The 18741-nt window shown below is 36.5% G+C and overlaps 1 protein-coding gene and 1 non-coding gene across 2 annotated transcripts in view; both read right to left on the bottom strand.

The window, feature by feature from the left end:
- Window positions 1-18741, bottom strand: part of LOC115211002 — a 333205-nt gene that overhangs the window by 269976 nt on the left and 44488 nt on the right. The gene's annotated exons all lie outside the window — the stretch shown is intronic.
- Window positions 2029-2135, bottom strand: LOC115211367. The gene has a single exon (XR_003881631.1). It is a non-coding gene; the product is annotated as a U6 spliceosomal RNA (small nuclear RNA).

Below are 18741 nucleotides of genomic sequence, written 5' to 3'. Positions count from 1 at the left end.
AAAGACGCAACTATTGATGGTTATTGCCAATACTGTCTGAAGTTGTGAAAAAACAAAAAAAAAACATAGAGAAACGTTGTTGAGATGAAGAGTTGCATGAAATGATGTTACACAAAAGATATTGAAGAAATGAAGACGTCCTGGTTGTATGTGAAGGTGAAGTGTGTCGTCAGGTTATAAATATTAGGAGCGTAACAGGGACAGTGTCATATAAATACCAATTCCCAGAACAAAATGAATAAATATAAATATATTTTCTATTTTTGTGAGGGAATGTGAAGAGAGGAACGTGATAAGAAATCATGGCGGATGTTTGCATGCATAGAAGAGTGAACGTAGGAGAGTGAGAGAGGAAGAAAGAGACTAAGATGGCAGAGACTGAGAAAGGCAAAACGATATGGTTAGTAAGTCGGTGCATACAAGATGTAATGGAAACAAAATCAAAGAGAATAAGAAATGGCGGGAAAAAGAAAGGAAGAAAGATGAAGTAATAAAGGGAAGTAAAACGTGAATAGATAAAAGGAACATTGATAATAAGAAGAAATAGGAAGACCAAAGCGGGGGGGAGAGGAAGAGAGAGAAAGTAGTTTAAACAATGAATGTAAAAAGTAGTCAGCGGAGTAGAGGAGAAAATGAAGGAGAAAGAGAGAGAGAGAGAGAGAGAGAGAGAGAAAGAAAGAGAGGCATAGTTTAAACAAACTAGACATGGACGATACAAAAATAAAACGAACAACATGGCGGACTTCCCCCAAATGGTTTGGTTCTTGAAATCCTTATGATGTCACGGTCGGCTTGTTCTCTGGTCAGACTGACATTACTAAAATCTTTGACTGCCAACCAACAGCTCCCAGTTCTCCTCTTTATTTAATTCATCCTTTTATTTATTACTTCACCCCCTTCTTTCTTTCTTCCTTTCTCTTCCCCTCTCCTCTCTTATTTTTTTTTATGTATCATCATCTGCTTTTTTTTTTATTATAATTTTTGTTATTGTTGAATTCTACTTGGTGTTCGCAGATCTCATCATAGATACGCTTCGTTAAACATTACAAATATATTGTTTTCATTGGTTCATCCTTACGAATTGAATTCTACCATCGATTTTCTGTCTATATAATATCGATCTGACTGGAGTCTATATTGTTTATATCATTATTGTTTTTGTTATTGTTTTCTTATTCCCCCCCCCTTTTTGTTATCATTATTGTCGGTTTCTCTTTCTCCCATGCATTTGTCGTGATTGAAAACATTATTCAAAATACAAAAAAAAACGAATTAATGTTGATTTTTGTTGTTGTTGTTTGTTAGTTTTTTGTTGTTTTTGCTTCTTTTTATGGGTCTAGCTTGAGCAACTTTATCTGTAAAAATAGGTTGGTGTGGGTTGGGAGAGAGAGAGATGCGGGTGGTGCGTGGTGGAGGACTTGGCTTTTTCTGTACTGTAAAAGCAAAGATAACAGCATACGATACCGCCCAACATCAATGGCAGCATCAACAGCAATAACTGTAACAAGTGAATATTAAATGGATAACAGCGAAAAGGGAAACGAGGTTCTAAAATGGATGACAACCATGAGTACTGGCGGTGGTGGCGGTGGTGTTGTTGCTGTTGGTGGTGGTGGTGGTGATGGTGGCGGCGGCGGCGGTGTTGATGATGACGACAATGATGATAATGATGATTGTCATTGTAAAGCGTTGCAGAGGTACTTATTCTCTCTGAGGAGTGACCAACCAGCCATGAAATATCTCAGGATAATCTATTGTGTGTGCGTGTGTGCAAGATATTTTGCATTTCTTTACTTTCTACATTGTATTGTACATTGTATGCTTGCTTATATTAAACCTGCACAACATACACATACATGCATAATACATTATGATACATATTACATGCATATATATATGTATATATATATACATACATATAGACATATAGACATATATATTTGTACATATATATGTGTGTGTGTGAGTGTGTGTATGTATATACACACACACACACACACACACACACACACACACATATATATAAATGTATATAAACACACTCACATTTATGAGCGTGTCATCCTTGCGTAGAGGCCATGCTAATCTTTTCTGTATCGTTCCACTCTTTAATATATCGAAAAGACCATTTTTAAGAAAGAATTTCATTTGTAAGTTAATGGTGCAACCATGTTTGGCGATACAAAATAAATCGCCTCAACCTTTCGATAAGAAAATTCTACACATGAACTGAATATGTTCGTTGACTGTTCCCCACCCCACTAAAATACACTTACATTTTTTAGTCGCCTTTGGAATATTACAGTCTGACCGGTCTTCAAGTTTAATATTTCCAGTTGTATATTTAACAAATTAGGGATTATGTACATTATTTACATTTGACAGATATTCATCCTCATCTTGTTAGATGTTTCAGCTGATATACCCTCCAGCCTTCATCAGGTGTCTTGGGAATATTTCGAACCTTAGGAATGAGAACCCAGGTTCAAAATTTCTCCAGGAACTTGTGGAAGGCTGGAGGGTATATCAGCCGAAATGTTGTGTTAGCAACAAACAAGATGAGGACAAATATCCGTCAAATGTCTATAATGTAAATAATGTAAATAATGTTTAATATTTCCATCCTAAATATCTCTTACCTCATTGATTCATGGTGTGTCTGCAAAACATGTGGCCGAATACCACCTGATGAAACGGAGTGGTCACGTAACAATGCGAGTCTATGAATGTTGTGTAATACTAAAGATGTATAGGTACGTGCTACTTTGTTATGCAAACACAATATACTATATGTGTTTGTGTTTGTAAATTGTATAGAGTATAGTGTATAGTGTAGTACATTATGTTTGCATAACGAAGTACCACGTACCTACAAATCTTTAACGCTTACATACCAATTCCAGGAATGTGTCTAATATGTAAATTGGTATATCCAATAACTTAACAGCGCTGTGTGCGGTGGCTGTATACGCAATGTGTTCTAAGGCAAGAGTTGGTTAGATGGGTACTGAAGAAGGGGCAACAACAACCCCCGAAATATGGCATATACACTCATTACCCAATTTTATCTTCGAGCTTATTGTTTGTTTACATCTGACGTCTTGATACGAAACGTTGTAACAAAAATTAGTGCTAGTTAAAATTTCTATAGAATGCTCTGTAGAAGTAACATTAACAAAACAATGTTCTCTAATATTTTATAGAACGAACTTTGTATTTGGTACTAAACCGCTCTATCGGAACGCACGTAGTCATGTTTTGAACTATCCATTCCTGTGTATGTGTGTGTATGTGTGTATGTGTGTGTGTGTAAGTGTGTGTACTTACATGTACTTATTTTAAAGAAAGCTTATGAACAACAATGGAACATTTAATGATTTGAGGACGCGATTCTGAAATTAGAGCCAAATGCTCCAATTTTGCCGATCATTTTATTCAAGCAAACTGTTTGTGTAAACTGCGACTCGAATCTTAAAGTACACAGACACGCATGCGCGTATATAGTGAGATGGTGATGAGTACTTCAGATCTATTAACTGTAAAGTCGTTCGTGAAAGGGGGGGGGGTAATGTGCGATTGCAATGCTTAAATACAGCTTAGATTGTTGTTTAATTAAATGTCACCATTAATTGAGCAATAATCATAGGAGAATTTAGTAAAGATACTTGATTAAAGAAATGAATGAGGGAATTATTGGTATGATGAAAGGAATTATGAAATATTAAATTGGAAAGGGGATTAAAGGCTGATGAGATTATCCACTACTTGTTAGAGTACGAAATCTTCAGTGAGAGTCAGAGCGATAATGCTGAAATAGAAAACCATAGCTTTGAACTCCTTATATTGGGCAGGCAATGTATTAGAGCTGTGGATCTCAACCAGGGTCAAAGTGGCCCTTGCGGCTCCATTTAAGATAAAATTTATCTGCAGTAAAGTGTTTATATTTCTGAAATACGCAAAATATTTTAATAATTCCTTTTTATGTAATTTCTAATAATATTTCGTTATAAAACTATCGAATGGCTAGGAGGGTTTCGTAGAGTGAAAAAGGAATCACAGGGGTTCCAAGGCAAAACAATGGTTGAGAAACACTGTATTTTACCACTTAATATTGCTACCACCAAAAATGGCAAAATTAGTTTCATTGAGAATATTCTAACTGCCGTTGTTGTTATTGTTGTTGTTGTTGTTGGCTATAAAATATTAATCATTTAACAAGGCTTCGATTTAACAACACAATTCTATATCTTCTAGGAACAAACTAAAAAAAAAAAAGAAGAAAATTACTTTAAACCGAAAATTGCGATCACCGACGGCGTAAGGTCAAAACGAAACCCTTGTGAATCACTGCTAATTTCAAGGGTTAGTATTTAGAAGAGAATATCACAGACAACACGCGCGCATACGCACATGCGCATACATAAGCGCACGCTGAGATAAACATAAGCAGCAAGGATTAAACTAATAAAACTAGGGATTCTACGGCTGCATATTGACAATAATAACAACAGAAGTAATAACAACAACAACATTAACAACAACAACAACAACAACAACAACAACAATAATAATAATAATATAATAATAATAATAATAAAATCCTACGTAAAACACTTTCAATACAATGAAAATAAGAGCACCACAACAAACTACTGCACATAACCAAGGCACACAGAGCTGCGCTGGGTAGTGCAGTGAAAGCACGTGATAAAAATAAGACTACTGAATAATAATAATAATAATAATAATAATAATAATAATAATAATAATAATAATAATAATAATAACAACAACAACAACAACAACAATAATAACTACAACAACAACAACAACAGCAACTGCAACAATAACAATGACAATGATTGCCCATTGTTGGCGGTGCTAGTGGTTTTATGATGAACGTGGTTATTATTATCATCATCATCATCATCATCATCATCATCATCATCATCATCATCATCTGTTTCTTTACTACCCACTAGGAGCTAAACATAGAAGGGACAAACAAGGACAGACAAACGGATTAAGTCGATTATATTGACCCCAGTGCGTAACTGGAACTTAATTTATTGACCCCGAAAGGATGAAAGGCAAAGTCGACCTTGGCGGAATTTGAACTCAGAACGTAACGGCAGTCGAAATACGGCTACGCATTTCGCCCCGCGTGCTAACGATTCTACCAGCTCGCAGCCGTCATCATCATCATCATCAACAGCAGCAGCAGCAGCAGCAGCAGCATTGTTATTATCATAATTATTAGGATGTTGATGATGACGATGATGAGGAGGAGGATGATGATGATGACGACGACGGTGATGATGATGACATGATGACGATGATGATAACGATAACGATGCTGGTGATGAAAAATGATGCAATTAGCTTTGAAAAATGTAAATTGAACATCCGGAGGGAAATAGAGAAGAAACAGAAAAAAGAGAAAGAGGGGGAAAAGGAGAGATAAAGAGACTGAATGACGCCAGACACGTTTGAAATATTGCGACACATCCTTTAGGTTCAGTGATCCGTTTCTGAACTTTAGGTTTCGTGTTTTTTAATCTGGCTGCAAGCATCCTTGATGCCCCTAACCCTCTTGTCACGCACCTTCTTCACTCTACCAAGTTTCCTTCAAAGGTATTCCCCCAGACACCTAAGACCTGTAATATGAAATGTTTCTAGAACCGTCTCCATTATGGCGACTTACTAAGTCAGAAGCAGTGTTACTCATATGAATTTACCTCTTCAACTTCTAGCTACCTCTTCTCCTCAAAATCTTCAAATTCAACCAACACGTCAAATCCTTCGCGTGATTAGGAATAATGTAGTGGAAGCAGTTTTGGTAAATTTTCGGCGCACTGAATCCAAAAATCCAATTTCGATTCCACGTTTGCAACAAATCATTGATATTGATAAAACATGAGGGAAAAGCAGAAATCTCACACGTTCCCATTCACGTGACTGGTAAATTCGATTACTTGCAATTAATATTATTAATATCAAATATAAACACAAGGTCACAGATATTGAAGGATTGTGTAATCAATTTAATTAACTTGTACATTATTTACATTATTTACATTTGACGGATATTTGTCCTCATCTTGTTTGTTGTAAACACAACGTTTCGGCTGATATACCCTCCAGCCTTCATCAGGTGTCTTGGGGAAATTTCGAAACTGGGTTCTCATTCCTAAGGTATTTTTCGATATGTTTATTATTATTATTCAGTATTTTTATTTTTTATAGCGTGCTTTCGCTTCACTACCGAGTGCAGCTCTGTGTGCCTTGGGTATGTGCTGTGATTGTTGTGATGCTCTGATGGTTATTGTATGGAAAGTGTTCAGCTAGGATGTGTGCAGTGCCTAGTAGTGCAATTTTTCGTATGTTATATGTGTTTGTAAGTCCTGGTGTTTTTGTTATGTATTTGTCTGAATAATTTTTTTCAGGCCTAATGCACCTACTATGATAGAATTGTTTTCTGTTTTAGATTCCACATTCCGGTTACCTCCATTTCCAGGTCTTTGTATTTTGAAAGTTTCTCCATTTCTTTTAGAGAAGCGTTGTCATCTGCCGGTATTGATACATCAATAGAAAGCATTTTTTTTCTTCATGATCTCTGACACTATATCTGGTCTGTTGACCTTAATTTCTCTATCTGTGTGTATCGGCATATCCCAGAGTATGGTTGCTTTCTCGTTTTCTGTGACCTTTTCTGGTGTGTGCCTATACCATCTTTTTCTGTTGTTATTCCATAATGTTGGCATAGCTTCCAGTGTATGTAGGTTCCAACTCTGTCATGTCTTGTGATATATTCCTTCTTAGCCAGGACTGGGCAGCCAGAGATAATATGATTTATTGTTTTCTTGTCCATCTCCACATATTCTGCAGTTACTTGTTATATTTCTTTTCATTACATGTTTTTGTAAGTTCTGGTGGGGAGGCTTTAGTCTTGTGCTGCAATTAAACCCCTCTGTCTCTGCTTTGAGTCCTGAGCTTCTCAACCATTGCTGGATTTTTCTTTGTCTTTCTTTTGCATTTAGTTTAGTCCAGTATTTACCGTGAAGGGGTTTTTCTTGCCATCGTTTTATCATGGTTCTTTGCTGTTCTAGTTTAGTTTGGGTTTCATTTGTTTTATAGCTTTTGTTGTTTCTTCATCTTCTTCTTCTTCTCTTTACATTTGTTAGGTGGTATGATTCTTGTTTGTATTATCGGCTTCCTTAAATATTGAGAACAGTTTTTTGTTTTGCTCGTGTTTTGCCGCTATTTGTATCAGTTTTCTTTCCTCTGAAGTAGATATTTTTGCAGTCCTATGGTGGTTATTTTATAGTAGTTTTCCAGCTGTATAAGGCCTCTACTACCTTCATACGTTGTATATATAGTCTTTCTATGTCAGATTTTGGGTGATGCATCCTAGATCCTGTCTATTTTTCTTGTTTTTCCTATCTATTTTGGTCAGTTCATTTAGTGTCCAGTTAAGATATTGTAGCTGTAACTTATAACTGGGACAGCTAAAGTGTTAATACCTATTATCTTGTTTTTAGCATTGAGCTCTGTTTTTAGTATTGATCTAACTCGTCTATAATATTCTTTTTTTTATTTCCTTTCATTTGTGGTGTGTTGTGTCTAATCTAGTTCATGGATTCCTAAGTATTTGTAAGTTTGGCTTTGGTCTAATTCTTTTATTTCATTGTTTTATCTAGTGTGATGTTGCTACTCTTAATTAGTTTTCCTCTTTTCAGGGTTACTTTGCCACATTTTTCTAATCCAAATTTCATATCTATTTCTTTGGTAAATCCATGAACTGTCTTTATAGTGTTTCCAGCTGTTTGTCATTTGCAGCGTATAGTTTTAGGTCATCCATATATAAAAAGTGGCTGATCGTTTGCCGTAACATTTATTATCCGCATCCATTTCTATTTAGCATATCAGATAGAGGTGACAGTGCAAGCAGAAAAGGAGTGGAGAGAGCGTGTCTCCCTGGAATATTCCTCTTCTAATGGGGATGTCTTTGGTTTTCACGAGTCCTCTTTTGTTGGGAGCTGTAGCACTGTTCCATTTATTCATAGAGTGCCCAATGAATTTTATAATTGTTGGTGCTATTTTGTTAATGGCTAGTGTTTCGAGGATCCATGTGTGGGGTGCTATCAAACGCCTTTTTGTAGTCGATCCAGGCCATACTGAGGCCTTTCTTCTTCTTTCTGTGCTGTCTCAGTTATGGCTTTATTATCATTAGTTGATCTTTACAGCCGTATGAGCCTTTGCGGCATCCTTTCTGCTCTTCTGGAAACAGGTTGTTTTCGTCTAGGTGCTTGTTCAACCTTTGCGATATCACTGCAGTAAATGCCTTGTACATCGTAGGGAGACAGGTTATTGGTCTGTAGTTTTCCTCTGGTTTGCTGTCTCATTTGATTGGGAATTAAGATGGTTTTCCCCTTCATGAGCCATTCAGGCGTTGTCTCTGGCTCTGCTAGTATGTTGTTAAAATTTTCAGCCAGCTTTTTGTGCATTCCTGTTAGATATTTCAACCAGAAGTTGGGGATCTTGTCATGCCCAGGTGCCTTACAGTTGCTTAGTCTTTGCAGTGCCTGGGTGACCTCTTCAGTTGTTATGGGGGTCCAAAGTTGCTCAGATGCTGAGTTTGTTATTTTAAAATTCTTCTTTTTTGGTTGTTATTATTATTATTATTATTATTATTATTATTATTATTATTATTATTATTATTATTATTACTAGTATTATTTATGTCACTGCCTGGAATCGAACTCGAAATATTGGGCTTAGTAGCCTTTGCTCTTAACCACTACGCAATATGCCCGTTGTTAATTTGTTAATTATGCCGGTTATTAATTTACTTGTATTCATTTCATCGATACCGGAAGTTGAGAACGTTGTGGTTGGGTATCAAAATTTAAAGGGAGTTAATCGTTGTCCCCCTTTTAACACTTCCGCTTAGACCTTGTATCACTTTAGCCGAATCTATTCTGTAGCCATTTTCTCCTTTGGGGTCCTTTTCATTCTTAAATATCCCCTAAAGGACCGTGGAAACTTCCTTTCTTCATTTCAAAATGAACGACGAATACTTCAAGACATTCTCTCATTCCTCCTACCAATTCTCTTCCCAACTGCCATTATACGCTACTATTATTCTCATTCTTAAAACCAAAGTTTTGGTTTGTTTTGCTACCACACACAAACGATTCCCGTTTCTTTCTACTTTTCCTCTCCCTATTTCTGTTATCGATTTATTAGTGGTAAACCAATGAATATTTTATTTACTCCAAGGAAAAACATCGAGAAACATCTAAACACAACTCAATCACATCCTTCCTCTCTGTCATTGATTAATCGATGAAGAAAACTCTCTCTCTCTCTCTCCCTCACTTAACGTTGGTAGTGCTTTAAGGCAACCACTTACACCATAAACCATTCTGTCTTTCAAAAGTCTGGAACATTGTGACTGGTCAATATGACATTGATAATTTATGGAGAAAATGGCGAATTGGTGAATGACTGATCAATTGCAATGATTGTGATCGGAAACTTGGTAAGAATTATGGGAAAGCTTTCACTGCATAAAAGTGTCCAAAATATTTAAAGGTGTTGTTAATTACTCATTAGTAGTCAGCCTTGGTTACAAAAACTACAGAACAAATACAGACATTCGGTATTTAGTTCTGTATATTAGATATAAAAGGAATGTTTTAGACTATTTCTCTCTCTCTCTCTCTCTTTCTCTTTCTCTCTCTCTCTCCATCTCTCTCGCTCTCTCTTTCTCTTTCTTCTCTCTCTCTCTCGCTCTCTCTTTCTCTTTCTCTCTCTTTCTCTTTCTCTCTCTCTCCATCTCTCTCACTCTGTCTCTCTCTCTCCCTCTCTCTCTCACTGTATACACACACACACACACACATAACTATATTGTGTATATACATATCTTTGCTTCTATGTCTAGTTCTATAGTTATGTTTCTTTTCCTTATTTCTGTCATTAGACTGCGGCCATGCTGGGGTACCACCATTGAATAATTTTTTTAAATCGAATGAATCGCTCCCAGTTCTTATATTCTTTAAATTTGGCACTCATTCTGTCGGTCTCTTTGGCCAAACCGCTAAGTTCCGGGGACGTAAACACACCTATGCCGGTTGTCAAACGGTGGTGGGGACAAACACTAACACAAAGACAAACACACATACAGATCATAGAGATACGTATATTATATATATATATATATATATATATATATATATATATATAAAAGGAAATGAAGAAAATGCTGACAAATAATTGAAGTAATTTAAGTAATTTAATTAGGTGAAAGTTCTTTTTACCGTTGCGCATTTGTTATGCTTATCAAAATATATCATATTTGATAAGCATAACAAATGCGCAACCGGTAAAAAGAACTTTCACCTAATTAAATTACTTAAATTACTTCAATTATTTGTCAGCATTTTCTTCATTCCTTTTTTATATATCACCACTCGTGTTCGACATCTCCTTTTTTTAAATATATATATATAATATATATATATATATATATATATATATAGTATATTATAATATATATACAACGGCCTTCTTTCAGTTTCCATCGGCCAAATTCACTCACATGGCTTTGGTCGGCTCAATGTTATAGTAGGAGACACTTGTTCAAGATACTGTGCAGTGGGGCTGAACACGGAACCATGTGGTTGAGAAGTAAGCATTTTTACCACACAGCCACGCCAGCGCCGCCTATAAAAGAAATTTAATATCTAAACTGAAGAATGACTCCAATGCATTTTAGTAAAAGAAATATGATTAAATTTTGCAAGGAAAAGGTTTGTAGTTAGGACGAAGTTCCGGCTTCTTCGCCTTCATCAGACTGTACTTTGGTGGGTAGAGATATGTGATCGATACTTAGGTATGATGTAGGTCGATCGGGCAAGTAATTATGCAGGGAGGGATACATGTTTATTTACACATGTGGTACAGCCCAGCAACAATAAGAAGGAAACGAAATACCATCATCATGTCAATTTTTTGTGAGAAAAATATGTGAAAGATTAATTTATTTCAATATATTTTCACGTTTCCTTTTCAATCGCTTTTAAAGCGATTGAAACCGGTAACTGTTTATTCAGAAAAAATATTAAATAACTTCTTACTGTTTTTGACGATAAAGTTCTTAAAGAAGTTTTTATTTTTATTTTTTTCAACATAAATTCACTTGTGTGAAACATCATAACCCTTACAACTTGTTAGTAATTGGTTATAGTGGAGGCCCAGTAGTTAGCACAGCGGACTCGCGGTCGTAGGATTGCGGTTTCGATTCCCAGACCGGGTGTCGTGAGTGTTTATTAAGTGAAAACGCCTAAAGCTCCACGACGTTCCGGCAGGCTGGTGGTGGGGAACCCTGCTGTACTCTTTCACCACAACTTTCTCTCACTTTTTCTTCCTGTTTCTCTTGTGCCTGTATTTCAAAGGGCCAGTCTTGTCACACTCTGTGTCACGCTGAATCTCCCCGAGAACTACGTTAAGGGTACACATGTCTGTGGAGTGCTCAGCCACTTGCACGTTAATTTCACGAGCAGGCTATTCCGTTGATTGGATCAACTGGATCCCTCGTCGTCGAATCCGACGGAGTGTCACTAATTGGTTATAATTTGCAAATTTTTCACACATCTACACTGTTTTATATTTTATATGTTTTATTTATTGATTTTTTAGCTTCTAACTTTTATCTTTTGATTAGCGAATTGATTCGATTAATTTATTTTCTATTATTAGACATATATTTAAGGCGCTGAGCTGACGGAATAGTTAGCACGTTGGACAAAATGCTTAGCCATATTTCTTCACTCTTTAAGTTCCGAGTTCAAATTCCGCAGAAGTCGAATTTGTCTTTCATCCTTTTTGTGGTTGAAAAAATATGTACCAGTTGAATACTAAGATCGATTACATCGGCCCTAGTACTTCGCTGGTACAACTAGATATATAGAATATATATTGATCTTTCCCTTTGCACGTGGTTCCTGGACGCTGGTTAAAAGGAATATTGTTCTGTTAGTTTACACCCGGTTCGTCGTTTGGCCTGTTTCCATGTAAGGAAAGTGTTATAGAATGCGAAACAGCTCAGCCATTAGTTAATTAAGCGTTAATTAATCAATGTCTTTGAAGTTCTAGGTTTGCATTTCCTTAAGCTGTTATTATTTTCTATGTTACGTATTAATGGTTCAGTTAATTTTGCTCAATACATTTAGTTCACTAAAATCTATTTCATAACTTTGAGATATCAACACCTTTTGCTGAGAGTTTAACAGATACTACTTTTTAATTTCTAGTTTTATTACTATAAATTAATATGATTTTGATTATATTCGACGGTGTTATCATAATAATAAGCAAGTATTGGGCGTTATGGGCAAAACACTAATATTTCGCTCCTGCTACTTGCCTATTGATTCCCAGGCAGCGTTTATGTTTCTAACGCTGTTGACACCATCGAATTAGATGTTAGAGGCAAGGTGTTGAAACCATATGAATAACTGTTAGGCAGCTGACGAGAGGTTATTTTCTATGAATCTTTTATATCTAAGGGTTCCGTTATTACGAAATGTCCTTCATCCGCTAATGCTGGAGATGTTTAAGGGCTCATGTATATATACGAAACTGAGTAATACCATCTGGTTGATAACTGATGAAAAATTAGGGACCTTCAGTGTCTGTCCGTCGTCTGTTTAATCAATCAATATACATTAATCGTTTCATACTTATCGGTGGTGTATTTACAAGACATTTTTTCATATATATATATATATATATAATCACCATGATCACCGTGACCGACCAGGCTTCAGATGATGCTAACAATCGCTGGTCACAATGGGCTTCACATTGTTTTAGCCTTCAAATGACGCCACCCCGCTGGCTAGTGAGCAGGCCAATATATATATATATAGATATATATATATTATATATATATATAATATATATATATATATATATATATATATATATTTATAATAAGAGTAGATCGTATACGAGTGGGTATATATTTGTAAAAAAGAAGTTTGAAAACGCCACTATATTAGATAAATTTTAATTTTCTTATGAATTTTACGTGTTTCGGTTCTTGAAAAAACGAACCTTATCAAAAATATTATAAAAAGTGCAATAGAAAAGTTCATAATCGTTTCTTACTGTTCTCAATAGAATCCACAGGTTACTACTACTACGACCAACAATCACTACTGTTGCTACCATTCGAACACAAGGTAACAAAAAAGCGGTTCCTTTTGATACCAGCAAGAAACAATAATGGACTTCTTCACTATACTCAACAGTAATATAGCGATTATACCAACTACCGACAAAACACCACCACATGGATTCTATTGAGAACAGTAAGAAACGATTATGAACTTTTCTATGGCACTTTTTATAATATATTTGATAAGGTTCGTTTTTTCAAGAACATGGATTCTATTGAGACCAGTAAGAACGATATGAACTTTTCCATTGCACTTTTTTAATATTTTTGATAAGGTTCGTTTTTTCAAGAACCGAAACACGTAAAATTCATAAGAAAATTAAAATTTATCTAATATAGTGGCGTTTTCAAACTTATTTTTTACAAATATATATATATATATAGATAGATAGATAGATAGATAGATAGATAGATAGATAGATAGATAGATAATATAATATAATATAATATAATATAATATAATATTATATTATATTATATTATCTATTTTTCTCTTTTACTTGTTTCAGTCATTTGACTGCGGCCATGCTGGAGCACCGCCTTTAGTCGAGTGAATCGACCGCGGGACTTATTCTTTGTAAACCCTGTACTTATTCTATCGGTCTCTTTTGCCGAACCGCTAAGTGACGGGGACGTAAACACACCAGCATCGGTTGTCAAGCAATGCTAAGGGGACAAACACAAACACACAAACACACACACGTACATATATACATATATACGACAGGCTTCTTTCAGTTTCCGTCAACCAAATCCACTCACAAGGCATTGGTCGGCCCGGGGCTATAGCAGAAGGCGCTTGCCCAAGATGCCACGCAGTGGGACTGAACCCGGAACCATGTGGTTGGTTAGCAAGCTACTTACCACACAGCCACTTATATTATATTTAATTATATATTATATATTATCATCATCATCATTGTTCGACCGTGGTCGAGACAATGGAATTTACTATGTTACGCCAGACTTCACGGTCCATCATAGCATTACGGAGGTCCTGTTGCTGGATGCCTGTATCCCTGGAGATTACATCAGGGTAGAAGAGTGTGCGCCCTCTGGTATTGCGAGTAGATGGCTTCTAGAGGAGAAGAGTAGAAATTACTTCTTTTTCAGCTCTACAACAATGTCCAGCAAACTGGACTCTCCTACCTTTCACAAGAGATGACACAGGTGGTAGTTTCCCATATAGTTGCATTTTGGTTGGATGGCGCTTCCACGAGAGATTTTGAGCTCCCATAAGGAGGCGAGTGTAGGTTCCATCCAACCGCCTTATATATATTTTATATATATATATAATTTGTCTTAAATATCTGAGCGAGAGAAATACAGTAACAAAACCGAATAGTAATGTTTATGTGACAACAGAATGTGACAGTCCTATAAAGTACGATGTAACTGTTCTTTTAGCCCCAGGAAAACATCTTTTCCAGATGGTTATTTCTCTCGCTCAGAGATTTAAAACAATTTGTTTTTCTCTATACAAGATCAGCGCCTGTGTGTCGCTTAAAAAAGATATAGTATTTGTAAGTGGAGAGAGATTTCGTCACTAGCTTGTGGCTGTCTCACACTGAGGACGGATAACATTCTGAAACTTAGGTCTGTGAGTATCACGTAAGGCTAGAGATGGGAGCGATGACCTCCCTCGCAAATGCTATACGGACGCAAGCTGTCAGCTGAAAAAGGTGTTCTCCTGGGACTAAAACAACAGTAATATCGTCTTTTATAGTTCTGCCACATTCTGTTGGCATATAAACATTACTACACACATATATATATATATATATATATATATATATATATATAATATATATATATATATATATATATATATATGTACATATATGTATACATATATATATATACATACGCATATATACATATATATACACATGCACACATATATATATACACACACAGATACACACACGCACCACACACACACACCATACACACACACACACACACAACACACACACACACACACATATATATATATATATATTCAGGAGTGGCTGTGTGGTAAGTAGCTTGTTTACCAACCGCATAGTTTCGGGTTCAGTCCCACTTCGTAGCACCTTGGGCAAGTGTCTTCTACTATAGCCTCGGGCCGACCAAAGCCTTGTGAGTGGATTTGGTAGACGGTTTTCAATAATATGTCTTCAATTAAATAGATAACAAAGAAGGAAGAAGCAGAGATGGAGGTAGTATTTACGATCGTTTCGATTTACTGGTTTAAGTAAATATCTCTTCAGAATGCGAATATAGATAAATGCATCGGTTAGGATGCGATACCTACACTATATATATATATATATAATGTGTGTGTGTGTGTGTGTATTCTTCAGACATTTGTATTCAGCTTTATTTTTCTCCGAACAAAAGTATTTTTTCCGAAATGTTACAATTTCCATCTCCCACAGCAAATACAAACTGTCTAACGTGGACTTCATTTTTCAGAGAGTAAGGTGGAATATAGAGAAGATTTGGTTAGTATGTCTAGCAGACTGAGTAGCATTAAGTCACTGCTCTCTCATTGGCTCCAACCAAGTTTAGAACCCGGTGGTTTGATATTTGTTATATCCGGGTCACACGTGTTGATTATGGAAAGATCAACAACAACAACAATAGCAGGAGTTTAATTAAACATCATATCAAAACAACAACAGCATTACCATAGTAACAGTGACAACAATAATAATTTATATAACAATTACAACATCAACATCACCAACAGAAACCGTTATCACATTCAAAATAGCAACAAGGCAAAAAAGAATCAGACGTTAACAATGACAACTAAAGCAACAGTACAACAACAACAACAACAATAACAGAAGTAAGAACAATTACAACAAAAGCAACTGCACAACAATAATCCCAAAATTAGCCAAAAGTCTGAGTCAGAGGTGAAAAAATATTGCTTTCATTGTGTGTGTGTTTTATGTGTGTGAGAGAGAGAGAGAGTGTGTGTGTGTGTGTGTGTGTGTGTGTGTGTGTGTGTGTATACCACTCCCCGCACATACATACATATATATATATATATATATATATATATATATATATATATACATACATACATACATACACACACACACACATATATACACACACATATATATATACTTATATATATAATATATATCACTCTTACTACCACAACTTTTTGTAGCCAGTATCACTAATGGGAACAAGAATGTTAAGAATAGTTCCTGATAGTAGTAGTAGTAGTAGTAGTAGTAGTAGTATCGCCATCACCATCACCGTCAACAACAACAGCAGCAGCTACATGTTTACATGTGGCGACACCAACAGCAGAATGCAGAAACGAGAGAACTTGTTTTATTAAGCGTTAAGTCTCGACGTTTCAGTTCAAATCTCAGCGAGGTTAGTTTTGTATTATTTTCTTCCTTCCGGGATCGAAACCCAGAAGTACCTGTCGTGTTCTGGGCTCAGTTACACCCATTGTACACATCCTCATAATTTCTTCCCTTCTGCTGTTCAGTTCCAAATTGTTGATATTTAGCCAAAAGAAACACTCTCGGTTCGGGATAAACTCTACAAACATCGAAGTTCAGCCATTTAGAGATGTCCAAGGCGTATGCAGAGCACCAAAACCGTACTGCGCAAACTCGTGTAATGTCTGAGTATGGCTGATACGTGGAGTTATGTCGGACAGCTGTTGTCGCGAGTAGGACAAAGCTGGTTATTCTCCGACTCCATCGTGAAGGTCGCCCCACCACCCATCTTTAACAAGGCGGAGTAGACGGTGTTCCGCTGTCCCGTAGCAATGGCGAAACGGATTGTGTAATGGACGATGCTGAAAGGCCTGACAAGCACGTTCCTCCTTAGTAAAGCCCTCATCGGCTCACATTCTCTTCCTCTTTCTCTCCTTCCTTTGTTTTTCTATTTCTTTCTCTCCTTCTCTCTCTCTCTCTCATTGTGTCTTTATCTCCTACTGTCTCCCAGCTTTATTAGTTTTTTTTTTCCTTTTATTCCTTTATATTTACAATTCCGATTGCCTCAAAAGCTAGCAATCGACAGTCGGAGGTATATCACAGAAGGATTTTTTGTTTTCATATAAACGGCAACAAAGGTAACCCCTCTAAAAACTGCAACCGTTTCTATTGAAAAAGGGACGAAGCTGAGAAAAGAGAGCTTTGTGTCGAGTACGCCTACCTCTGAAGTTCTGTTGACATTCAATCAGTGTTTCTCAGCTGGACTCCATATGAACCCTTGGGTACCCGTATGAGGTTTTCTGGTCAAAATTTAAGTGCAATAAAATATGTTATACTTTTACAATACAAAAAATATTTCAACAATATTTTTATGCAATTCTTGATAATATTCAATGATAAAAATGTTATAGGATTTTATGTAAACATCGAACGATTTGGGTCCAGTAAAGTAGAATATTACCTAAGGGATCTATAGGTAAAAAATAGTTGAGTACCACTGCGTTAAATGGTTTTCGAAGAGGCAGATCAATCACAGCGCATAACACCGCAGCCGTAGAATCATAGAATGTTTTTAGTGGAGGCCTAGACGTCCAAATGACTTTGGCTAGAGTTTGGTTTGTGGATATTACAGTATCTTGACGCGGACTGTACCTACCCCATAAAACCCGGCTAGAGTTTGGTTTGAGGATATCACAGTATCTTGACGCGGACTGTACCTACACCCATAAAACCCGGCATGTCAATTGTTCATTTCACAACTGATCAATTGTACAACATTTACGGGAACTCATGCGGACAAGAACAACAATATGAGCATAGCCCTTCTCTGCAACTATGGCAATATCAACAACAATAGCCAAGAAGGAGCTTAACCTGCTAGAAACAGCAGTCGATTCCAACTCAAATGGTACCCTATGATCCTTACAAAAGAACACTTTCGAATATTTTACCCAAGATGCATTATGTAAAAGACGAAATAAATAGAATTGTCACAGCTGGAATGCCCTTGAATGCCAGGTTTGTTCGTTGAGTCTAAACAACAGCCATAACGAGACATAGACGAATGGTGACTTGCTGTCAGAAGGAATAATGTTTCAGAACTGCGTATGACACGCTAACTACTGACTTATTTGACTTTATGAAACACAAACTGCCGGTGGCTTCTGACATAGGGACAAGGTCATCATTATACACCCCCACACACACATATATGACTTCATATCTCTCTCTGTATCTCGCGCCTTTTTTTTTCTCTCCTTATATATAGTGTAGCCCAAAAGTAGGTTTACAGTTATTCAAATATCCCTTTCGCATTCATATATTGGATGGGATGGAAGCACTCCGTCGGTTACGACGACGAGGGTTCCGGTTGATCCGAATCAACGGAACAGCCTGCTCGTGAAATTAACGTGCAAGTGGCTGAGCACTCCACAGACACGTGCACCCTTAACGTAGTTCTCGGGGATATTCAGCGTGACACAGAGAGTGACAGGGCCGGCCCTTTGAAATACAGGTACAACAGAAACAGGAAGTAAGAGT

The sequence above is a fragment of the Octopus sinensis genome, linkage group LG4, assembly GCF_006345805.1.
Source record: "Octopus sinensis linkage group LG4, ASM634580v1, whole genome shotgun sequence".
NCBI classification, from domain to species: domain Eukaryota; kingdom Metazoa; phylum Mollusca; class Cephalopoda; order Octopoda; family Octopodidae; genus Octopus; species Octopus sinensis.
Note: the sequence above shows the minus strand (reverse complement) of the source record. Positions and strands in the feature narration are given on the sequence as shown.